Here is a 27,230-nt window from a genome sequence, read left to right on the forward strand (position 1 = left end):
TGATCCATGCTAACTCAACGGATACCTTTCAAGATACCTGTAGAGCACCTTTATAGTCACCCAGTAACGTTGTGACGTTTGATAGATACAAGGTATTCCTCTCGTGTAAGTGAGTTACATGATCTCATGGTCATAGGAATGAATACTTGACACGCAGGAAACAGTAGCAACAAAATGACACGATCACATGCTACGTTTATAATTTGGGTCTTGTCCACCACATGGTTTTTCCTAATGATGTGATCCATTTATCACGTGACAACACTTGTATATAGTCAGAAAACCTTAACTTCCTTGATCAACTGGCTAGCCAACTAGAGGCTTGCTAGGGACATTGTTTTCTCTATATATCCACACATGTATCTATGCTTTCATTCAATACAATTATAGCATGGATAATAAATGATTATCTTGAAACAGGAAATATAATAATAACTATTTTATCATTGCCTTAGGGCCTATTTCCAACACTAGCCGGCGTGCGGCGTCGGCGGCCGGGAACGGGGGATGTCGACGCGGCGTCGGGGCCGGGAACGGGCGACGGTGATGGGGCTCCTCGATCTCCATGGGCGGCGCCGCAGGCGGGCCGGGGCTCCTCCTGTGGGGCGCTCCTCGGTGGGAACGGGCGGCTGCGGGGCTCCTCTCATAGGTTGGGGCGCGTGGTGAGGCCGGCGCCGGAGGCCGGGAACGGGGGCGCGGTAAGGAGCGAAGGACGGTGCATGGAGCGAAGCAGCCTAACGGCGTGGTATGTTCCTCCTCGCGCGCGTGAATGGGGAGGAAGGCGAGCCGAAAATGGTTATAGACATCGCTATAATCCCGACTCGGGGGAAGAACCGGGGCTATTTCCTCATTAGTCCTGGTTAGGGGGAAGACCTGGGGCTAATGGCCTGCATTTTCGGGCCCCTTTTTGATCTGGCGCAAACCGTGGGCTATTAGCGTCGGTTCTTGGGCCGAACCGGCGCTAATGAGCCGTTTAGAAAAAATGATCTTTCAGGTTAGGTTGTGTTGTTCCTGTCATTTTTTTCTTATTTAATTAGGTGCATTACATATGAATTTAAAATGGTTTTTAAAGGTAATTTATTTTGAATTTCAAAAACCTTCCAACACGAAAAGTGTGTCAATTTGCATAACTAATCCATAACCATTTTCTGTTTTCAAAAATAATTATTCCAACTATACAAACTAATAACCATTTTTCTATTTTCAATTAAATATGCATTAAGAAATATTTATTGCATATTTTTGAATTTGAAAAACATTTCAACATGAAAAGTGTTTCAATTTGAATAAATAATTCAAAACCATTTTCTGTTTTAGTTGATTCTTTTTTACTTCATTCTTTTTGCTATTAGTTTATTCTGTGAGCTAACTGACCCTAAAATTGAAAATCACTGCAAATGAACTCTTAAAAGGTTGAAAGTTGGCATGGTATCATCATTTCACCCACATGGCATGTGCTAAAAAGTTGAGAGGGTTGCGGCAAAAACTGGATGCACTTCATGTACAAATCGGACAATCTCTTTCGAAGTATCATGGTTTCATACGAAAACTCTTCTGTTACAAAGGGATTTCATTTCTTCAACTTATTTGTACTCCAGACTTTTTGTGTGTTCAAAATGCACCATTTGAAGACACATCATTAATTTGTAACCCTTTCTGACTTTGTTTGGTATTTTTTATGCATTTACTTATTCTTTGAGCTAAATGACCCTGAAATTGAAAAGCACTACAAATGAACTCTGAAAAGGTTGAAAGTTAGCATGGTATCATAATTTCACCCACATAGCATGTGCTAAACAATTGAGAGGATTACGGCAAAAACTGGATGCACTTCGTGTACAAATCGGACAATCTCTTTTGAAGTATCACGGTTTCATACGAAAACTCATCTCTTACAAAGGGATTTCATTTCTTCAACTTATTTGAACTCCACACTTTTTGTGTGTTCAAAATGAGCCATTCAAAGCCACATCATCAATTTCCAACCCTTTCTGTCTTCCTTTGGTATTTTTCATGCATTTACTGATTCTTTGAGCTAAATGGCCCTGAAATGGAAAAGCACTACAAATGAAATCTGAAAAGGTTGAAAGTTGGCATGGTATCATCATTTCACCCACATAGGATGTGCTAAAAAGTTGAGAGGGTTACGGCAAAAACTGGATGCGCTTCGTGTATAAATCGGACAATCTCTTTCGAAGTATCAGGGTTTCATACGAAAACTCATCTGCTACAAAGGGATTTCATTTCTTCAACTTATTTGAACTCCAGACTTTTTGTGTGTTCAAAATGAACTATTCAAAGCCACATCACTAATTTTCAACCCTTTCTGACTTCATTTGGTATTTTTCATGCATTTACTGATTCTTTGAGCTAATTGACCCTGAAATTGAAAAGCACTACAAATGAAATGTGAAAAGGTTGAAAGTTGGCATGGTATCATTATTTCACCCACATAGCATGTGCTAAACAGTTGAGAGGGTTATTTTTTTAATTTTTAGGTAATTTTAAATGGGTGTTTTAATCAAAAACATATATTTTTTATTTTAGTTTGCTATTAAAGTTTCTAACATAAAATACTTTTTGAAAATTGTTTTTCCTATTAATGTTTTGAACAAAAAATACTTTGATAATTTTATTTGCATAAATTTTATATAAATTTAGTGTAAAAAATACTAGAGGTTTATAAAATCTTTTTAGTTGAATCTTTTTGCTATTTGAGTTTTATAAAAGCTTTTTTGTTGATTCTTTTTGCTATTGAAGAATATTATAGTTTTGTTTTAGTTGATCATAACAGAATATTTTAATTGATTATTTTTAGTTCATTCTTTTTGCTATTAACATAATTTTTAATTGATCATAACAAAATATTTTAACAGAATATTTCAATTTCAGGGTCATTAGTTTGTACGAGCAAATGAAGCGTGCTATATGTGTGGTCGAAATGCATGATACCATGAAAAGTAGCAAATGAAGTTAGAAAGGGTTAAACCATTCGAATTTGGAAACTAATGACACAAACAGAAACTAGGCATAAATTGGTCCAAAGGGTACATAAAAATACTCGTCCAAGCAGTACATAATAATAGCTAGCACAGATATATATACAAGTGTTCGCCATTGTGAACACTACTCTTCTAAATCAGAAAGTCCCCAAACTCGTGGTGTTGGTGCTGGTGCCAGGTGACGCTGACCATAGTTCATGATTCGAATCTTGTCGTACAACTCGTATGAAACGTATGCATCTTGTGCTGCATACTCAATGTTGATACCGTCACGTGGGGTCATGTCCCACTTTTTGTGTTAATACCTTGGGAATTTGGTCTTCATATCAGCGTACTCCTCTTCGATCAAGGCGACTGCCATATGAGCCATCGAAGTCCTCTCATGTTCAAGCTTGAATTTTTCTTGGATATCAATGTGGCAGTCAGCTGGTATCTCAATATCGAAGCTGTGCCTCATCCTGAGCTTGTCGTTCCTTATATCAACACTAGCAAAATGTATGCCGCTGCGAAGGAAGTCCATGTGTTCTGGACAATGCTTGTCACTAATGCAACAACAACAAATTAAAATGGAAAAAAATTTACATACTCCTGCAACAAGGAAAATTGTTTCACTACAACTAAAGAGAAATCGATCTTTAGGATTCAAATGGAACATATTGCTATCCTATGCAATTTTCATATCATATGAATTGATCAAGAAACCCTAAATCAACTATGACATTTCTATCCAATGGGACATAGAAACTGCATATATTATAGAAACTGCATAAATTAACTATGACACATATATACTATTATCCAATGGAACCTAGATCTCTATATGCATTTGCTATCCAATGGAACATAGAAACTGCATATTGCTATCCAATGGAACCTAGATCACTATATGCAATTTTCATAACCTTGGATCAAAGAAAGCCTCAAAAGTTACCCCGCCCATTGGAAGACCATGACATGTCTCTTGAAACATAGTTGGATGACGGCAACACCTTGTTGATTGGCCGTGTACTCCAGATCAAGCCCCATGAAATTCTCATTCTCCTCCGCCTCTTGAAGCCGTTCCTCGAAATAGGAAAGAAAACCCAGCACCATGGCAATGTTGTTCGTGTACACGACATTGAGTTCGGTCGTGCCATGTGCGAGCACCTGTTTGTAGCGAGTGGTTGACATGGTGGAAGAAGAGAAGGGAAGAAGAGAGGGGAAGAAGACATGGGAAGAAGAGAGGGCAAGAAGAGAGGAGAGCGAGAGAGAAGAAGAAACAGAGAAATGGCAACTCTGCTTTGGTTCGTACTTTTCATCACTCGAAACGACGCGGGAGGGAAACCGTTCGGACCTCTAGTCCCGAGTTGAGCCACCAACCGGGACTAAAGGGGGATACAAACGGTTGCCACCACCGCGGCACACCACGTGTCAGACGTTTAGTCCCGGGTGGAGCCACCAACCGGGACTAAATGGGGATACGAACGGTTGCCACCATCGCGGCACGCCACTCTAAGTCGCTGGATCTTTATTCCCGGTTTTTGGCACGAACCGGGACTATTGCCCCGCGAGGCCCTGGCAGCTCGAACCGGGACCAATGCCTGGCATTGGTCTCAGTTTTACTTGGACTCGAGGCTAATGGGATTTGGGGCTCCGACCGAAAGCCTCATTTTCTACTAGTGAGGTGCATACAACTTGCACGATAGGATCTGGACACTTTCATATTCAGAGAAAACATAATAGGTTCAGATCTGAAATCATGGCGCTCAGGCCCTAGTGACAAGCATTAAGCATAGCAAAGTCATAGCAACATCAATCTCATAACATAGTGGATACTAGGGATTAAGCCCTATCAACTTAACTCGATTACATGATCAATCTCATCTAATCCCATCACCATCCAACAAGCCTATAAAGGAATTGTTCACTCTCAGTGGTGAGCATCATGGATTTATTGATGGAGAAGGGTTGGTGATGATGACGGTGATGAATTCCCCTCTCCGGAGCCCCAACCGGACTCCAGATCAGCCCTCCCAAGGAAGAACGGGAGGTGGCGGAGGATCCGTCTCATAAAACGCCATGAAATCTTCTCTCTGATTTTTTTTCTCCGAAGATGTGAATTTATGGGACTGGAACTAGGGTTCGGGGAGCCACGTGGGCCCCACAAGCAAACATGAAGCGCCCAGGGGGTGGGTGTGCCCTGTATGCTTGTGGGCCACGGGCAGTCCCCCTCCGGTGTTTCTTCGCTCCATAATTCATTATAGATTCCATAAATAATTCACAAGAAGATTCATCCAATTATCAAAACTTTTATTTCTACATAAAAATAACACCATAGTACTTCTGTGGAAAACAACGTTAGTCGGTCCTAGGTTAGTTTCATTTAAATCATGTAAATTAGAGTCCAAAACGAGAGCAAAAGTGTTTCGAAAAGTAGATACGTTTGAGACGTATCAACTCCCCAAGCTTAACTCATTGCTTGGCCTCAAGCAATTCAGTTGATAAACTTAAAGTGATAAAGAAATTTTTTGCAAACTCGTTCTCGTTGTTGTACATATGCTTCGCTAATGTTTAGGTTTTCAACATAGATCACAAAATAAACACATCCATGATAGAAATTAAAAATCATATCCACTGATGGCAATACATAACCAACCAGCAAGCAATAATAAGATATCTCACATGCCAACAATTTGTCAAAACAATCACGAAATAGTATGATGACATGGTATTTCGCTAGCCCTTTCTGAGACCTCAAAACATAAATGCAGAGCACACCTTAGATTGAAGCAGCGATTAAACATTATAATTGAGGAGAGGAAATATCTAGTGATGCTCGTCTCCAACATTAACTTGACTCAATGTATAAGAATGACAATAGTGCTCTCAGGTGTGGTGGTTTTAATGAGAAGATGATGACTCAAGAGTAAAAATAAAATAGCATGAATGTAGGAAGGCCCTTCAGAGATGGAAGCATTTATTTGTAGAGGTGCCAAGGCTCAAGGTTTAAAAGAAAGATGAATTGTAATTATGGATGGTGTGTTTTTCCTGTCAATGCTACGATAGAGTTTTCGATATCTTTCATGCTAAACACATCATTGGCAGTTCCCAAACGGAGTTGTAAAGTTTACTCCTTTCCACAATCCATACACAAACCATGGCTAACCGAATTCATTGGTGTCGGCCAACATATCAACTGCCCCAGGAGTTTTGTTTAATAAGTTTTTGATTATGCAGGACTAGGCATCCTTTTTACCAGCCTCTCTCATGCAATGACACACGAATAAATGCCCATCCTGAGAATAACCCACTTAGCATGGAAGATACCGACCGCCCCATTTCTCCATGAGTGGTACGATTACACACAACACATTTTATTTGAATATTTAGAGGTGGCACATGCAAATTTACTTGGAACGACAGGGTAATACTGTTGGAAGTATGCCCTAGAGGCAATAATAAGTTAGTTATTATTATATTTCTTTGTTCGTGATAATCGTATATTATCCATGCTATAATCGTATTGATTGGAAACATAGATGCATGTGTGGATACATAGACAAAACACCGTCCCTAGTAAGTCTCTAGTTGACTAGCTCGTTGATCAAAGATGGTCATGGTTTCCTCACTATAGACAAGTGTTGTCGCTTGATAACGGGATCACATCATTAGGAGAATCATGTGATGGACTAGACCCAAACTATGCACGTAGCATATTGATCGTGTCATTTCATTGCTATTGTTTTTTGCTTGTCAAGTATTTATTCCTATGACCATGAGATCATATAACTCACTGGCACCGGAGGAATGCCTTGTGTATATCAAACATTACAACGTAACTGGGTGACTATAAAGGTGCTCTACAGGTATCTCCGAAGGTGTCCATTGAGTTAGTATGGATCAAGAGTGGGATTTGTCACTCCGTGTGACGCAGAGCTATCTCGGGGCCCACTCGGTAATACAACATCACACACAAGCCTTGAAAGCAATGTGACTAAGTGTAAGTCTCGGGATCTTGTATTACGAAACGAATAAAGAGACTTGCCGATAACGAGATTGAAATAGGTATGCGGATACCAACGATCGAATCTCGGCCAAGTAACATACCGAAGGACAAAGGGAATGACATACGGGGTTATATGAATCCTTGACACTAAGGTTCAACCGATAAGATCTTCGGAGAATATGTAGGATCCAATATGGGCATCCAGGTGCCGCTATTGGATATTGACCGAGGAGTGCCTCAGGGCATGTGTACATAGTTCTCGAACCCACACGGTCTGCACACTTAAGGTTCGGTGATGTTTTAGTATAGTTGAGTTATATGTGTGGTTACCGAATGTTGTCCGGAGTCCCGAGTGAGATCCCGGACGTCACGAGTGTTTCCGAAATAGTCCGAAAACGAAGATTGATATATAGGATGGTTTCATTTGGTCACCGAAAAGTTTCGGGAAATTCCGGCAGTGTACTGGGAGTGAATAAGAGTTCCGGGAGTTCACCGGGAAGGGCCCACCCACCCGGGAGTGAGCCCAAGGGACTAGGTTTGCGCCACAAGTCCGTAGTAAGCTGGTGGAGTAAGCCCAAGGGGCCCATGGCACCACATAAATAAATTCCAAAAGAAAATAAAAAGAAAAAGGGAAAAGGGGAGGTGGGAAGGAAGAGGAGGACTACTCCTTCCCCAAACCGAATTGAGGAGGAGTCCTCCTCCTCCCTAGCGCCAGCGCACCCCTTGAGGGCTTGGCCCTCAAGGAAAGCCCCTCCCCCTGCCTCCTATATATAGTGGTGTTTTAGGGCTAATTTGAGACAACTATTGCCACGTGCAACTCAACCCTATACCACATAGTTCTATCTCTAGATTGGATTTCAGCGGAGCTCGGGCAGAGCCCTGTAGGAGTAGATCATCACCACCACCATAGCACCGTCACACTGCCGGAGAACTCATCTAGTTCTCTGTCTTTCTTGCTAGATAAAGAAGGCCGAGATCATCGTCGAGCTGTACGTGTGCTGAACGCAGAGGTGTCGTCCGTTCGGCACTAGATCAGAATGGACCGTGGGACGGATTGCGAGACGGTTCGTGGGACGGTCAGAGGGACGTGAAGACGTTCCACTACATCAACCGCGTTTCTTAACGCTTCCCGTTGTGCGATCTACAAGGGTGCGTAGATCCAATTTCCTCTCGTAGATGGACATCACCATGATAGGTCTTCGTGTGCGTAGGAAATTTTTTGTTTCCCATGCAACGTTCCCCAACAGTGGCATCATGAGCTAGGTTCATGAAAGGATGTTATGTCGAATAGAACACAAAAGGTTTTGTGGACGGTGATGTTCGATTTTCTGCCCTCCTTAGTCTTTTTTGATTCGGCGGTATTGTTGGATTGAAGCGGCCCGGACCGACATAACTCGTACGCTTACGAGAGACTGGTTTCATCGACTGACATGCAACCTCGTTGCATAAAGATGACTGGTGGGAGGCGGTCCTTGGAGAGGTTAAATAGAAATTTAAACATCTCCGTTGTGGTTTTTGCGTAAGTAAGATGCGATCATACTAGATACCCATAGCAGCCACGTAAAACATGCAACAACAAATTAAAGGACGTCTAACTTGTTTTTGCAGGGTATGCTTGTGATATGATATGGCCAATTACGTGATGTGATATATTGGATGCATGATATGATCATGTTGTAATAGTTAATATCGACTTGCACATCAATGCTACAACAACCGGCAGGAGCCATAGGGTTGTCTTTAAACTAACGTTTGTGTTTGCAGATGTGTTTACTATATTGCTAGGTAGTAGCTTTAGTAGTAATAGCATAGCTAGAACGACAACCTCGATGGCGACACGTTGATGGAGATCATGGTGTGGCGCGGGTGACAAGAAGATCATGCCGGTGCTTTGGTGATGGAGATCAAGAAGCACAAGATGATGGCCATATCATGTCACTTATGAATTGCATGTGATGTTAATCCTTTTATGCACCTTATTTTGCTTAGAACGACGGTAGCATTATAAGGTGATCTCTCACTAAAATTTCAAGATGAAATTGTGTTCTTCCCGACTGTGCACCGTTGCGACAGTTCGTCGTTTCGAGACACCACGTGATGATCGGGTGTGATAGACTCAACTTTCACATACAACGGGTGCAAAACAGTTGCACACGCGGAACACTCGGGTTAAACTTGACGAGCCTAGCATGTGCAGACATGGCCTCAGAACACATGAGACCGAAAAGGTTGAGCATGAATCGTATAGTTGATATGATTAGCATAGGGATGCTTACCACTAAAACTATTCTCAACTCACGTGATGATCGGACTTGAGTTAGTGAATTTGGATCGTGTACCACTCAAATGACTAGAGAGATGTACTTTTTGAGTGGGAGTTCTTAAGTAATATGATTAATTGAACTAATTATCATGAACATAGTCAAAAGGTCTTTGCGAATTATGATGTAGCTTGTGCTATAGCTCTATTATTTTTATATGTTCCTAGAGAAAATTTAGTTGAAAGATTATAGTAGCAACTTTGCGGAGTGAGTGCGTAAAACTGAGCATTGTCCTCATTGCTGCGCAGAAGGCTTATGTCCTCAATGCATGATACATCCATTTTGCATCATCTTTTCACGTTGTTATTTATCGTTTCTTTGGCTGTTATTTCACTTCACGGTACTATTCTGATGCCTTTTCTCTCTTATTTTGCAAGGTTTACATGAAGAGGGAGAATACCGGCAACTGGAATTCTGGCCTGAAAGTGGAGCAAAGTTGAGATACCTATTATGCGCAACTCCAAACGCCGTGAAAATCAACGGAGAATATTTTCCCAATATATAAAAAATACTGGGCCGAAGAAGTACCGGAGGAGGGCCAGGGGGTGGCCACAAGCCTGCACGGCGCGGCCACCCCCCAGGCCGCGCCATGGGGGCTTGTGGGCACCCTTGTGGCCCACTTGCCCCCCCTCTTTTTCTATATGGAGGGTTTCGTCCAGAAAAAATCAGAAGGGATCTTTTTCGTGGTTCCGCCGCCGCCATGAGGCGGAACTTGAGCAGAACAAATCTAGAGCTCCGGCAGGATGATCCTGCCGGGGAAACTTCCCTCCCGGAGGGGGAAATCGTCGCCATCGTCATCACCAACACTCCTCTCGTCGGAGGGGACTCGTCACCATCAACATCTTCATCAGCACCATCTCATCTCCAAACCCTAGTTCATCTCTTGTAACCAATCTCCGTCTCGCGACTCCGATTGGTACTTGTAAGGTTGCTAGTAGTGTTGATTACTCTTTGCAGTTGATGCTAGTTGGATTACTTGGTGGAAGAGTTTATGTTCATATCCTTGATGCTACTCATTAAACCTCTGATCATGATTATGATTATGCTTTGTGAGTAGTTACATTTGTTCCAGAGGACATGGGATAAGTCATGCTAATAATAGTCATGTGAATTTGGTATTCGTTCGGTATTTTGTTCCTATGTATGTTGTTTTTCCTCTAGTGGTGTTATGTGAATGTCGACTACATAACACTTCACCATTATTTGGGCCTATAGGAAGGCATTGGGAAGTAGTAAGTAGATGATTGGTTGCTAGAGTGACAAAAGCTTAAACCCTAGTTTATGTGTTGCTTCGTAAGGGGCTGATTTGGATCCACTAGTTTAATGCTATGGTTAGACATTGTCTTAATTCTTATTTCGTAGTTGCGGATGCTTGTGAGAGGGGTTAATCATAAGTGGTATGCTTGTACAAGTAAGGGCAGTACCCAAGCGCCGGTCCACCCACATATCAAACTATCAAAGTAACGAACGCGAATCATATGAACATGATGAAACTAGCATGACAGAAATTCCCGTGTGTCCTCGGGAGCGTTTTTCCTCTTGTGAAACTTTTTCCAGGCTTGTCCCTTTCTACAAAAGGGATTGGGCCACTTTGCTGCACCGTTGCTACTTTTTTTACTTGTTGCTTGCTATGAATCATCTCACCATACAATCACTTGTATCCGACAATTTCAGTGCTTGCAGATTTTTCCTTGCTGAAAACCACTTGTCAGATCCTTCTGCTCCTCGTTGGGCTCGACACTCTTACTTATCAAAAGGACTACGATTGATCCCCTATACTTGTAGGTCATCAAGACTCTTTTCTGGCGCCGTTGCAGGGGAGTGAAGCGCCTTTGGTAAGTGGAACTTGGTAAGGAAACATTCATATAGTGTGCTGAAATTTATTGTCACTTGTCACTATGGATACTAATCCTTTGAGGGGCTTGTTCGGGGTATCTTCACCTCGAACGGAAGCACAAAGAGTTGCTCCTCAAGTTGCTACACCTACTGAAAATATTTTCTTTGAATTTCCTTCGGGTATTCTTGAGAAACTGTTGGCTAATCCTTTTACAAGAGATGGAACATCACATCCAGACTTGGATCTGATCTATGTAGATGAGGTTTGTGGTGTATTCAAGCTTGCAGGTGTGCCCGAGGATGAGGTCAAGAAGAAGGTCTTTCCTTTATCTTTGAAGGATAAGGCGTTGACATGGTATAGGCTATGTGATGATACTGGATCATGGGACTACAATCGGTTGAAATTTGAATTTCATCAAAAGTTTTATGCTATGCATTTAGTACATCGTGATCAAAATTATATTTACAATTTTTGGCCTCATGACAGAGAAAGCATTGCTCAAGCTTGGGGGAGGCTTAAAACAATGCTATATTCATGCCCCAATTGTTGGGGAACGTCGCATGGGAAACAAACATTTTCCTACGCGCACGAAGACCTATCATGGTGATGTCCATCTACGAGAGGGGATGAGTGATCATCGTACAGCAGAAGCATTAGAGAACGCGGTTGATGTAGTGGAACGTCCTCACGTCCCTCGATCCGCCCCACGAACAATCCCGCGATCAGTCCCACGATCTAGTACCGAACGGACGGCACCTCCGCGTGCAGCACACGTACAACTCGACGATGATCTCGGCCTTCTTGATCCAGCAAGAGAGACGGAGAGGTAGCAGAGTTCTCCGACAGCGTGACGGCGCTCCGGAGGTTGGTGATGATCTTGTCTCAGCAGGGCTCCACCCGAGCTCCGCAGAAACGCGATCTAGAGGAAAAACTATGGAGGTATGTGGTCGGGCAGCCGTGAGAAAGTCGTCACAAATCAGCCCTAATTGCTCCATATATATAGGAGGAGGGAGGGGGACCTTGCCTTGGGGTCCAAGGGACCCTGAAGAGGTCGGCCGAGCCAAGGGGGGGAGGACTCCCCCCCCCAAACCGAGTTGGACTTGGTTTGGTGGGAGGAGTCCCCCTCCCTTCCCACTTCCTCCCTCTTTTTTTTTTCTTTTCCTTTGATTCTTTGTTCTTGGCGCATAGGCCCCCTTGGGGCTGTCTCACCAGCCCACTAAGGGCTGGTGTGTCTCCCCAAAGCCTATGGGCTTCCCCGGGGTGGGTTGCCCCCCCGGTGAACTCCCGGAACCCATTCGTCATTCCCGGTAACTCCGAAAACCTTCCGGTAATCAAATGAGGTCATCCTATATATCAATCTTCGTTTCCGGACCATTCCGGAAACCCTCGTGACGTCCGTGATCTCATCCGGGACTCCGAACAACATTCGGTAACCAACCATATAACTCAAATACGCATAAAACAACGTCGAACCTTAAGTGTGCAGACCCTGCGGGTTCGAGAACTATGTAGACATGACCCGAGAGACTCCTCGGTCAATATCCAATAGCGGGACCTGGATGCCCATATTGGATCCTACATATTCTACGAAGATCTTATCGTTTGAACCTCAGTGCCAAGGATTCGTATAATCCCGTATGTCATTCCCTTTGTCCTTCGGTATGTTACTTGCCCGAGATTCGATCGTCAATATCCGCATACCTATTTCAATCTCGTTTACCGGCAAGTCTCTTTACTCGTTCCGTAATACAAGATCCCGCAACTTACACTAAGTTACATTGCTTGCAAGGCTTGTGTGTGATGTTGTATTACCGAGTGGGCCCCGAGATACCTCTCCGTCACACGGAGTGACAAATCCCAGTCTTGATCCATACTAACTCAACTAACACCTTCGGAGATACCTGTAGAGCATCTTTATAGTCACCCAGTTACGTTGCGACGTTTGATACACACAAAGTATTCCTCCGGTGTCAGTGAGTTATATGATCTCATGGTCATAGGAATAAATACTTGACACGCAGAAAACAGTAGCAACAAAATGACACGATCAAGATGCTACGTCTATTAGTTTGGGTCTAGTCCATCACGTGATTCTCCCAATGACGTGATCCACTTATCAAGCAACAACACCTTGTTCATAATCAGAAGACACTGACTATCATCGACCAACTGGCTAGCCAACTAGAGGCATGCTAGGGACGGTGTTTTGTCTATGTATCCACACATGTAAATGAGTCTTTATTCAATACAATTATAGCATGGATAATAAACTATTATCTTGATACATGAATTATAATAATAACTATACATTTATTATTGCCTCTAGGGCATAATTCCAACAGTCTCCCACTTGCACTAGAGTCAATAATCTATCCCTCACATCACCATGTGAATTACATTGTAATAAATCTAACACCCATACAGTTCTGGTGTCGATCATGTTTTGGCCGTGGAAGAGGTTTAGTCAGCGGGTCTGCTACATTCAGATCCGTGTGCACTTTGCATATATTTATGTCCTCCTCCTCGACGTAGTCGCGGATGAGGTTGAAGCGTCGTTTGATGTGTCTGGTCTTCTTGTGAAACCTTGGCTCCTTTGCTAAGGCAATGGCACCAGTGTTGTCACAGAACAAGGTTATTGGATCCAGTGCACTTGGCACCACTCCAAGATCCGTCATGAACTGCTTCATCCAGACACCCTCCTTAGCTGCCTCCGAGGCAGCCATGTACTCCGCTTCACATGTAGAATCTGCTACGACGCTTTGCTTGGAACTGCACCAGCTTAGTGCACCCCCATTAAGAATAAATACGTATCCGGTTTGAGACTTAGAGTCGTCCGGATCTGTGTCAAAGCTTGCATCGACGTAACCTTTTACGGCGAGCTCTTCGTCACCTCCATACACGAGAAACATCTCCTTAGTCCTTTTCAGGTACTTCAGGATATTCTTGACCGCTGTCCAGTGATCCACTCCTGGATTACTCTAGAACCTACCTTCCATACTTATGGCCAGGCTAACATCCGGTGTAGTGCACAGCATCGCATACATGATAGAACCTATGGCTGAAGCATAGGGGACGGAGCGCATATGCTCTCTATCTTCATCAGTTGCTGGGCACTGAGTCTTACTCAATCTCGTACCTTGTAACACTGGCAAGAACCCTTTCTTGGACTGTTCCATTTTGAACCTCTTCAAAACTTTATCAAGGTATGTGCTTTGTGAAAGTCCTATCAGGCGTTTTGATCTATCCCTATAGATCTTAATGCCTAGAATGTAAGCAGCATCTCCTAGGTCCTTCATAGAGAAACTTTTATTCAAGTAACCTTTTATGCTCTCCAAAAGCTCTACGTTGTTTCCAATCAGTAATATGTCATCCACATATAATATTAGAAACGCCACAGAGCTCCCACTCACTTTCTTGTAAATACAAGATTCTCCAACCACCTGTATAAACCCAAATGCTTTGATCACCTCATCAAAGCGTTTGTTCCAACTCCGAGATGCTTGCACCAGTCCATAAATGGATCGCTGGAGTTTGCACACCTTGTCAGCATTTTTAGGATCGACAAAACCTTCGGGTTGCATCATATACAACTCTTCCTTAAGGAAACCGTTAAGGAACGCCGTTTTGACATCCATCTGCCAGATTTCATAATCGAAAAATGCAGCTATTGCTAACATGATTCTGACGGACTTAAGCATTGCCACGGGAGAGAAAGTCTCATCGTAGTCAATTCCTGGAACTTGTGAAAAACCCTTTGCCACAAGTCGAGCTTTATAAACGGTCACATTACCGTCAGCGTCCGTCTTCTTCTTAAAGATCCATTTGTTCTGAATAGCCTTGCGGCCCTCAGGTAGTATCTCCAAAGTCCACACTTTGTTCTCATACATGGATCCTATCTCAGATTTCATGGCTTCTAGCCATTTGTTGGAATCTGGGCCCACCATTGCTTCTTCATAATTCGCAGGTTCATTGTTGTCTAACAACATGATTGATAAGACGGGATTACCGTACCACTCTGGAGCAGCACGTGATCTCGTCGACCTGCGTGGTTCAACAGAAACTTGAACTGGAGTTTCATGATCATCATCATTAACTTCCTCCTCAACCGACGTCGCAATGACAGAGGTTTCCCCTTGCCCTGCGCCACCATCCAGAGGGATGAGAGGTTCGACAACCTCGTCAAGTTCTATCTTCCTCCCACTCAATTCTCTCGAGAGAAACTCCTTCTCGAGAAAAGTTCCGTTCTTAACAACAAACACTTTGCCCTTGGATTTGAGATAGAAGGTGTACCCAACTGTCTCTTTTGGGTAGCCTATGAAGACGCATTTTTCCGCTTTGGGTTCCAGCTTTTCAGGCTGAAGCTTTTTGACATAAGCATCACATCCCCAAACTTTAAGAAACGACAACTTTGGCCTTTTGTCATACCACAGTTCGTATGGTGTCGTCTCAACGGATTTTGATGGTGCCCTATTTAAAGTGAATGCAGCTGTTTCTAATGCATAATCCCAAAAGGATAACGACAAATCAGTAAGAGACATCATAGATCGCACCATCTCTAACAAAGTACGATTACGACGTTCGGACACACCATTACGCTGTGGTGTTCCAGGCGGTGTTAACTGTGAAACAATTCCACATTGTCTTAAGTGAGCACCAAAATCGAAACTCAGATATTCACCCCCACGATCAGACCGTAGGAACTTGATCTTCTTGTTACGATGATTTTCCACTTCACTCTGAAATTGCTTGAACTTTTCAAATGTTTCAGACTTGTGTTTCATCAAGTAGACATAACCATATCTACTTAAATCGTCGGTGAAGGTGAGGAAATAACGATATCCGCCACGTGCCTCTACGCTCATTGGACCACACACATCTGTATGTATGATTTCCAACAAGTCACTTGCACGCTCCATTGTTCCGGAGAACGGAGTCTTAGTCATCTTGCCCATGAGGCATGGTTCGCACGTGTCAAGTGAATCAAAATCAAGTGACTCCAAAAGTCCATCAGCATGGAGTTTCTTCATGTACTTTACACCAATATGACCCAAGCGGCAGTGCCACAAAAATATGGCGCTATCATTGTTTACTCTAACTCTTTTGGTCTCAATGTTATGTATATGCGTATCGCTATCAAGATTCAATATGAACAATCCTCTCACATTCGGTGCATGACCATAAAAGATGTTACTCATAGAAATAGAACAACCATTATTCTCAGACTTAAAAGAGTAACCGTCTCGCAATAAACAAGATCCAGATATAATGTTCATGCTCAACGCAGGCACTAAATAACAACGATTTATGTTCATCACTAATCCCGATGGTAGCTGAAGTGACACTGTGCCGACGGCGATTGCATCAACCTTGGAACCATTTCCTACGCGCATCGTCACTTCGTCTTTCGCCAGCCTTCGTCTATTCCGCAGTTCCTGTTTCGAGTTGCAAATGTGAGCAACAGAACCGGTATCGAATACCCAGGCACTACTATGAGAGCCGGTTAAGTACACATCAATAACATGTATATCAAATATACCTGATTTTTCTTTGCCCGCCTTCTTATCTGCCAGATACTTGGGGCAATTGCGCTTCCAGTGACCCATACCCTTGCAATAGAAGCACTCTGTTTCAGGCTTAGGTCCAGCCTTGGGTTTCTTCGGCGGATTGGCAACAGGCTTGCCGCTCTTCTTCGAATTGCCCTTCTTGCCTTTGCCGTTTCTCTTGAAACTAGTGGTCTTGCTCACCATCAACACTTGATGCTCTTTACGGAGTTCAGACTCTGCGACTTTCAGCATCGCAAACAACTCGCCGGGAGACTTGTTCATCCCTTGCATGTTGTAGTTCAACACAAAGCCTTTATAGCTTGGCGGCAGTGATTGAAGGATTCTGTCAGTGATAGCTTCTTGCGGGAGTTCAATCCCCAGTTCAGCTAGACGGTTTGAGTACCCAGACATTTTGAGCACATGTTCACTGACAGACGAGTTTTCCTCCATCTTGCAAGCATAGAATTTATCGGAGGTCTCATACCTCTCGATCCGGGCGTTCTTCTGAAAGATAAAATTCAACTCCTGGAACATCTCAAATGCTCCATGACGCTCAAAGCGACGTTGAAGTCCCGGTTCTAAGCCATACAAGACTGCACATTGAACTATTGAGTAGTCCTCCTTACGCGCTAACCAAGCGTTCTTAACATCCTGATCAGCCGTAGCGGGTGGTTCATCTCCTAGCGCAGCATTAAGGACATAATCCTTCTTCCCAGCTTGTAAGATTAGCTTAAGATTACGAGCCCAGTCTACAAAGTTGCTTCCATCATCTTTCAACTTAGCTTTCTCTAGGAACGTATTAAAAATCAGGATGACACTTGCGTGAGCCATGATCTACAATACAAATATATTCAAAGTGGACTTAGACTATGTTCAAGATAATTAGAGTTCAACTTAATCAAATTATATGCTAAACTCCCACTCAAAAAGTACATCTCTCTAGTCATTTGAGTGGTTCATGATCCACTTACACTATCCCAAGTCCGATCATCACGTGAGTTGAGTATAGTTTCAGTGGTAAGCATCCCTATGCTAATCATATCAACTATATGATTCATGATCGACCTTTCGGTCTCATGTGTTCCGAGGCCATGTCTGCACATGCTAGGCTCGTCAAGCTTAACCCGAGTGTTCCGCGTGCGCAACTGTTTTGCACCCGTTGTATGTGAACGTTGAGTCTATCACACCCGATCATCACGTGGTGTCTCGAAACGACGAACTGTAGCAATGGTGCACAGTCGGGGAGAACACAATTTCGTCTTGAAATTTTAGTGAGAGATCACCTCATAATGCTACCGTCGTTCTAAGCAAAATAAGGTGCATAAAAGGATTAACATCACATGCAATTCATAAGTGACATGATATGGCCATCATCACGTGCTTCTTGATCTCCATCACCAAAGCACCGGCACGATCTTGTTGTCACCGGCGCCACACCATGATCATCCATCAACGTGTTGCCATCGGGGTTGTCATGCTACTTATGCTATTACTACTAAAGCTACATCCTAGCAAAATAGTAAACGCATCTGCAAGCACAAACGTTAGTATAAAGACAACCCTATGGCTCCTGCCGGTTGCCGTACCATCGACGTGCAAGTCGATATTTCTATTACAACATGATCATCTCATACATCCAATATATCACATCACATCATTGGCCATGTCACATCACAATCATACCCTGCAAAAACAAGTTAGACGTCCTCTAATTTTGTTGTTGCATGTTTTACGTGGTGACCAAGGGTATCTAGTAGGATCGCATCTTACTTACGCAAACACCACAACGGAGATATATGAGTTGCTATTTAACCTCATCCAAGGACCTCCTTGGTCAAATCCGATTCAACTAAAGTTGGAGAAACCGTCACTTGCCAGTCATCTTTGAGCAAAGGCGGTTACTCGTAACGATGAAACCAGTCTCTCGTAAGCGTACGAGTAATGTCGGTCCAAGCCGCTTCAATCCAACAATACCGCGGAATCAAGAAAAGACTAAGGAGGGCAGCAAAACGCACATCACCGCCCACAAAAACTTTTGTGTTCTACTCGAGAAGACATCTACGCATGAACCTAGCTCATGATGCCACTGTTGGGGAACGTCGCATGGGAAACAAAAAATTTCCTACGCGCACGAAGACCTATCATGGTGATGTCCATCTACGAGAGGGGATGAGTGATCTACGTACCCTTGTAGATCGTACAGCAGAAGCGTTAGAGAACGCAGTTGATGTAGTGGAACGTCCTCACGTCCCTCGATCCGCCCCGTGAACAATCCCGCGATCAGTCCCACGATCTAGTACTGAACGGACGGCACCTCCGCGTTCAGCACACGTACAGCTCGACGATGATCTCGGCCTTCTTGATCCAGCAAGAGAGACGGAGAGGTAGAAGAGTTCTCCGACAGCGTGACGGCGCTCCGGAGGTTGGTGATGATCTTGTCTCAGCAGGGCTCCGCCCGAGCTCCGCAGAAACGCGATCTAGAGGAAAAACTATGGAGGTATGTGGTCGGGCAGCTGTGAGAAAGTCGTCACAAATCAGCCCTAATTGCTCCATATATATAGGAGGAGGGAGGGGGACCTTGCCTTGTGGTCCAAGGGACCCTCAAGGGGTCGGCCGAGCCAAGGGGGGGAGGACTCCCCCCCAAACCGAGTTGGACTTGGTTTGGTGGGAGGAGTCCCCCTCCCTTCCCACTTCCTCCCTCTTTTTTTTTCTTTTCCTTTGATTCTTTGTTCTTGGCGCATAGGCCCCCTTGGGGCTGTCCCACCAGCCCACTAAGGGCTGGTGTGTCTCCCCAAAGCCTAAGGGCTTCCCCGGGGTGGGTTGCCCCCCCCCCCCCGGTGAACTCCCGGAACCCATTCGTCATTCCCGGTACATTCCCGGTAACTCCGAAAACCTTCCGGTAATCAAATGAGGTCATCCTATATATCAATCTTTGTTTCCGGACCATTCCGGAAACCCTCGTGACGTCCGTGATCTCATCCGGGACTCTGAACAACATTCGGTAACCAACCATATAACTCAAATACGCATAAAACAACGTCGAACCTTAAGTGTGCAGACCCTGCGGGTTCGAGAACTATGTAGACATGACCCGAGAGACTCCTCGGTCAATATCCAATAGCGGGACCTGGATGCCCATATTGGATCCTACATATTCTACGAAGATCTTATCGTTTGAACCTAAGTGCCAAGGATTCGTATAATCCCGTATGTCATTCCCTTTGTCCTTCGGTATGTTACTTGCCCGAGATTCGATCGTCAGTATCCGCATACCTATTTCAATCTCGTTTACCGGCAAGTCTCTTTACTCGTTCCGTAATACAAGATCCCGCAACTTACACTAAGTTACATTGCTTGCAAGGCTTGTGTGTGATGTTGTATTACCGAGTGGGCCCCGAGATACCTCTCCGTCACACGGAGTGACAAATCCCAGTCTTGATCCATACTAACTCAACTAACACCTTCGGAGATACCTGTAGAGCATCTTTATAGTCACCCAGTTACGTTGCGACGTTTGATACACACAAAGTATTCCTCCGGTGTCAGTGAGTTATATGATCTCATGGTCATAGGAATAAATACTTGACACGCAGAAAACAGTAGCAACAAAATGACACGATCAACATGCTACGTCTATTAGTTTGGGTCTAGTCCATCACGTGATTCTCCCAATGACGTGATCCAGTTATCAAGCAACAACACCTTGTTCATAATCAGAAGACACTGACTATCATCGATCAACTGGCTAGCCAACTAGAGGCATGCTAGGGACGGTGTTTTGTCTATGTATCCACACATGTAAATGAGTCTTTATTCAATACAATTATAGCATGGATAATAAACTATTATATTGATACAGGAATTATAATAATAACTATACATTTATTATTGCCTCTAGGGCATAATTCCAACACCAATCATGAGCTCTCGAGAGAAATTATCATTCAGAACTTCTATGCTCGGCTTTCTCATGATGATCGCACCATGCTTGACACTTCTTGTACCGGTTCTTTTATGAAGAGAGATATTGACTGCAAATGGAATTTATTGGAGAGAATTAAATGCAACTCTGAAGATTGGGAGCTTGATGAAGGTAAGGAGTCAGGTATGAATTTCACTTTTGATTGCGTTAAATCCTTTCTTGAGACAAATACTTTTCGTGACTTTAGCGCTAAGTATGGACTTGACTCTGACATAGTAGCTTCATTGTGTGAATCTTTTGCTGCTCATATTGACTCCCCAAAGAGAAGTGGTTTAAATTTCATCCTCCTTTAGAAGTCAGTGTAGTTGACCCCACTCCAGTTGAAGAGAAAGTCATTGCCTATAATGATCCTGTGGTTCCCAGTGCTTACATTGAGAAACCACCTTTCCCTGTTAGGATAAAGGATCATTCTAAAGCTCCAACTGTGATACGTAGAGGCTATATTAGAACACCTACACCCCCTGAGCAAATTAGAGTTGAACCTAGCATTGCTATTATCAAAGATCTTCTGTCTGAAGAAGTTGACGGACACAATATTCACTTCTGTGAAGATGCTGCTAGAATTGCTAAACCTCACGCTAGAGACAAACATAGGCATGTTGTTGGCATGCCTGTGGTTTCTATTAAGATAGGAGATCATTGTTATCATGGTTTATGTGACCTGGGTGCTATAGTTAGTGCAATACCTCAATCCTTATACGATGAAGTCAAAGATGAGATTGCATCTGTTGAGATAGAACCTATAGATGTCACTGTTCAGCTTGCCAATAGAGATACTATCTGCCATGTGGGGATTGTTAGGGATGTTGAAGTCTTGTGTGGTAAAACGAAGTATCCTCTTGATTTCCTCATTCTTGCTACCGCACAAGATAGCTTTTGTCCCATCATATTTGGCATACCTTTTCTCAATACCGTCAATGCTCATATTGATTGTGAGAAGCAAACTGTCACTGTTGGCTTTGAAGGGGTGTCACATGAGTTCAATTTCTCTAAGTTTGGTTAGCAACCTCATGGAAAGGAGTCGCCTAGTAGGGATGAAACTATTGCCTTAGCTTCTATTGTCGTGCCCCCTACTGATTCCTTAGAGCAATACTTGCTTGAGCATGAAAATGATATGCATATGGATGAAAGGGATGAAATAGATAGAATTGTCTTAGAACAATATCCTATTCTTAAGAATAACTTGCCTGTTGAACTGCTTGGGGATCCACCTCCACCAAAGGGTGATCCTATGTTCGAGCTTAAATAGTTGCCTGATACTCTTAAGTATGCCTATCTTAATGAAAAAGAGAGATATCATGTTATTATTAGTGCTAGCCTCTCAGAGCAGGAAGAAAAGAAGTTAATAAAAACTCCGAGGAAGCACTGTGCTGCTATTGGATATACTTTTGATGATCTTAAGGGCATTAGTCCCACTCTATTCCAGCACAAGATCAAAACTGATCCTGAATTCAAACCAGTTGTTGATCATCAAAGGAGATTGAGTCCTAAGATGAAAGAAGTAGTGAGAAAGAAATACTAAAGCTCCTAGAAGCGGGTATTATCTATCATGTTGCTCATAGCGATTGGGTGAGTCCGGTGCATTGCGTTCCTAAGAAGGGAGGCATCACCGTTGTCCCTAATGATAAGGATGAGTTGCTCCCACACAGGATTATTACTGGCTATAGGATGGTGATTAATTTTAGGAAATTGAATAAGGCCACTAGGAAAGATCATTACCCTCTGCCTTTTATCGACCAAATGCTAGAAAGGCTGTCCAAACACACACACTTCTGCTTTCTAGACGGTTATTATGGTTTCTCCCAAATACCAGTTGCACAATCTGATCAGGAGAAAACCACTTTCACCTGCCCTTTTGGTACCTTTGCTTATAGACGTATGCCTTTTAGCTTATGTAATGCACATGCCACCTTTCAAAGATGTATGATGGTTATATTCTCTGACTTTTGTGAAAATATTGTCGAGGTCTTCATGGATGACTTCTCCGTTTACGGGTCTTCCTTTGATGATTGCCTCAGCAACCTTGATCGAGTCTTATAGAGATGTAAGGACACCAACCTTGTCTTGAATTGGGAGAATTGCCACTTTATGGTTAATGAAGGCATCGTCTTAGGACATCAAATTCCTGACAGAGGTATTGAAGTTGATAAGGCTAAGGTTGATGCAATCGAGAAAATGCCATACCCCTCAAATATCAGAGGGATAAGAAGTTTCCTTGGTCATGCTGGTTTCTATAGAAGGTTCATTAAAGACTTCTCTAAGGTTTCTAGGCCTCTTACCAATCTCTTGCAAAAGGATATTCCTTTTGTCTTTGACGATGATTGTGAGGAAGCCTTCGAAATACTTAAGAGGGCTTTGATAACTGCACCTATTGTTCAACCACCTGATTGGAACTTGCCTTTTGAGATTATGTGTGACACTAGCGATTATGCTGTTGGTGCTGTTCTAGGGCAAAGAGTCGATAAGAAGTTGAATGTTATTCACTACGCTAGTAAAACTCGAGACAGTGCCGAGAGAAACTATGCCACTACGGAGAAGGAATTTTTAGCAGTCGTGTTTGCGTGTGAAAAGTTCAGGTGTTACATAGTTGATTCCAAAGTCACTATTCACACTGATCACGCTGCCATTAAGTACCTCATGGAGAAGAAGGACGCTAAACCTAGACTTATCATATGGGTTCTCTTGCTACAAGAATTTGATTTGCACGTTGTTGACAGGAAGGGTGCTGATAACCGAGTAGCAGATAACTTGTCTAGGTTGGAGAATGTTCTTGATGACCCACAACCTATTGATGATAGCTTTCCCCATGAGGAACCGAATGTCATAAATGCTTCACGTAGTGCACTGTGGTATGCTGATTATGCAAACTATATCGTTGCCAAATACATACCACCTAGTTTCACGTACCAGCAAAATAAGAAATTCTTCTTTGACTTGAGACATTACTTTTGGGATGATCCTCACCTTTATAAGGAAGGAGTAGATGGTGTTATTAGACGTTGTGTACCTGAACATGAACAGGGACAGATCCTATAGAAGTGTCACTCCGAAGCCTACGGAGGACACCATGCGGGAGATAGAACTGCACACAAGGTATTGCAATCAGGTTTCTATTGGCCCACTCTCTTCAAGGATGCCCGTAAGTTTGTCTTGTCCTGTGACGAATGTGAAAGAATATGTAATATTAGCAAACGTCAGTAAATGCCTATGAACTATTCACTTTTCATTGAACCATTTGATGTCTGGGGCTTTGATTATATGGGACCTTTTCCCAAATCCAACGGGTATACTCACATCTTAGTTGTTGTTGATTACGTCACTGAGTGGGTAGAAGCTATCCCCACTAGTAGTGCTGATCACAACACCTCTATCAAGATGCTGAAAGAAGTTATCTTCCCTAGATTTGGAGTCCCTAGATATCTAATGACCGACGGTGGTTCACACTTCATTCATGATGCTTTCCGTAAAACTCTTGCTAAGTACGATGTCAACCATAGAATTGCGTCTCCCTACCACCCTCAGTCCAGTGGTCAACTAGAGCTAAGCAATAGAGAGATTAAACTGATTCTGCAAAAACTGTCAATAGGTCTAGAAAGAATTGGTTTAAGAAACTCGATGATGCACTGTGGGCTTATAGAACTGCCTATAAGAATCCCATGGGCATGTCTCTGTACAAAATGGTGTATGGTAAAGCATGTCACTTACCTCTTGAGCTAGAGCATAAAGCTTATTGGGCGATCAAAGAGCTCAACTTTGATTTCAAACTTGCCGGTGAGAAGAGGTTATTTGACATTAGCTCGCTTGATGAGTGGAGAACTCAAGCATATGAGAATGCCAAGCTCTTCAAAGAGAAGGTTAAGAGGTGGCATGATAAGAGGATACAAAAGCGTGAGTTCAATGTAGGTGATTATGTCTTGCTATATAACTCTCGTTTAAGATTCTTTGCAGGCAAACTTCTCTCTAAATGGGAAGGTCCCTATGTTGTTGAGGAAGTATATCGTTCCGGTGCTATCAAGATCAACAACACGGAAGGTAATTGTCCGAGAGTGGTAAATGGGCAGAGAATCAAGCATTATATCTCAGGTACTCCCATAAATGTTGAAAGCAATATCATCAATACCATAACTCCGGAAGAATACCTAAGGGACATTTATCAGCCTGTTTCAGACTCCGAAAATGAAGAGGTATGAGATTCGGTAAGAAAACAGAGTCCAAAATGTTCCCCATAGGAATTTTTCTCCATTTTGTAATATTTGAAAAAATACAAAAAATGGAAGTAGTCCAGAAATGCGCGTGGAGGCGACAAGCCTGCACGGCGCGGGCCCACCCCCTGGCCGCGCCGTGAGGGCTTGTGGCCACCTCGTGCGCCTCCCGGACTCCGTTCTCGTGCAGGGGACTCCTTCTGGTCTGGAAAAAATCATTATATATACTTCTGTTTGGTCTGACCCCTGCATCACGCAGATTTCTTCCTTTTTTCGTTTCGAGCCTGTTTTCTGCCACAGATCTAGGTCAAGATGTGTTCTCAGGATTCAGAGGGGGAGAGCTATGTGGCAGATTACCTTGCTAACCCCAAGGTCTATGGGGACTTGGAACCATATGGCTGGACCAGTGATGAGGAAGTAGACTATGATCCCAAGGGGAAGGAACAAACGAGTTCCGATGAAGAGGAGGCTCCTCTACCTCAACCTGGACGCACTCATGTGGAGTTCAAGAAGTCGAGCCTCCCTGACCAAAGGAAGAAGCCTAAGACCTTGTTTATCCCTTCTCGTTTCTTGCAGGAGAGTAAGCAGGAATTATGCCAAAGGGTGTTGAAGCTTGAGGAGCAAAATGATGATCTGAGAGAGCAGAACTTTATGCTCAAGTGGAAATTAGACAAGCTCAAGACCGCTTCAACAACTCCTCCGCCATCACCATCAAAGTAAGACAACTGATCATTGGTATGGGCAATCCCCATGGTTTTTGCCAAGCTTGGGGGAGTTGCCCCGGTATTGTATCACCATCACATCTTTTGCCTTTACCTTTGTTTTTATTTTTGCTTTTCAGTTTTCTCTTTCCCTAGTAGTTTAAAAGTCTTAGTGTTTTAGTCTTGAGATTTGCTTTGTGTCACCCCCGATGTATTCTTGCTCGTGAGCCATATAATAAAGAGTGTCTTAGTTGAAGGGATTTTCCTCTTGCCATGATCAAAAGAGTGAGAATAGAACAAAAGCATGAAAGATCATGTAATGATCTTATGGGAAGTGATGGCTTCACATATAAAAAGAATGAGGATTGAAACTTGTTGAGGGTAGGCAAACGTAGACCTTGGTCATTGTTGCAATTAATAGGAAGTGATAAAGAAGGAGAGGTTCACATACAAATATATCATCTCTGACACCATCTATGATTGTGAACACATAGTAAACTATTGCATGCCTAGAAGTAGATGTTGGACAAGGAAGACAACGTAATGAATTGTGTTTGCTTGGCTCTGAACAATGTTATATGATTAGAGATCCCTTAGCATGTGACGATTGCCTCCACCTTATATTAGCCAAAACTCCCGCACCAAGTAGAGATAATACTTGTGCATCCATAAACCTTCAAACCAGTTTTGCCATGAGAGTCCAGCATACCTACCTATGGATTGAATAAGATCCCTCAAGTAAGTTGTCATCGGTGCAAGCAATAAAAATTTCTCTCTAATATGTATGATCTATTAGTGTGTGGAAAATAAGCTTTGTACGAACCTGTGATGAGGAAGACATAAAAGCGACAGACTGCATAATAAAGTTCTGTATCACAGGGGGCAATATAAAGTGACGTTCATCCGCACTAAGAGGACACGCATCCAAACCTCAAAACCACATGACAACCTCTACTTCCCTCTGCGAAGGGCCTATCTTTTACCTTTACTTTTTGTCCCTGAAAGAGTCATGGTGATCTTCACCAATTCCTTATTTTTCCTTTGTCTTGGCTACCGTCACATGCTTGGGAAAGATCTATATTCATATGTCAACGTGGAGGTAAGTATTCATGAATTATTATTGTTGACATTACCCTTGAGGTAAACAGTTGGGAGGCAAAACTATATGCCCGTATCTTTCTCTGTGTCCAGCTGAAACATTGATCTCATGAGTACCACATGAGTTGTAGCAATTGTAGAGAACAGAAGAATGATTGAGTATGTGGATTTTCTTTACAAGCTCTTATTTGACTCTATCGGATGTTGTGATAAATTGCAATTGCTTCAATGACTAAAGTCTATCGGTTGTTACTTCTCGGTAAGGTTCTTGATCCATTCTTTACTTTGTGAAGGAATTATCACTTTGGCATGAGAGATTATATGTTGGTATGCTGTTCTAATCATCTTCATGATGCATACATGTTCGTATCTTGTTTTGTCGACACCTGTCTCTCTAAACATGTGGCGATATTTATTGAGCTAGGCTTTCGCTTGAGGACAAGCGAGGTCTAAGCTTGGGGGAGTTGATACGTCCATTTTGCATCATGTTTTCACGTTGATATTTATCGTTTCTTCGGCTGTTATTTCACTTCACGGTACTATACTTATGCCTTTTCTC

The sequence above is a fragment of the Hordeum vulgare genome, chromosome 3H (assembly GCF_904849725.1).
Source record: "Hordeum vulgare subsp. vulgare chromosome 3H, MorexV3_pseudomolecules_assembly, whole genome shotgun sequence".
Taxonomy (NCBI): domain Eukaryota; kingdom Viridiplantae; phylum Streptophyta; class Magnoliopsida; order Poales; family Poaceae; genus Hordeum; species Hordeum vulgare.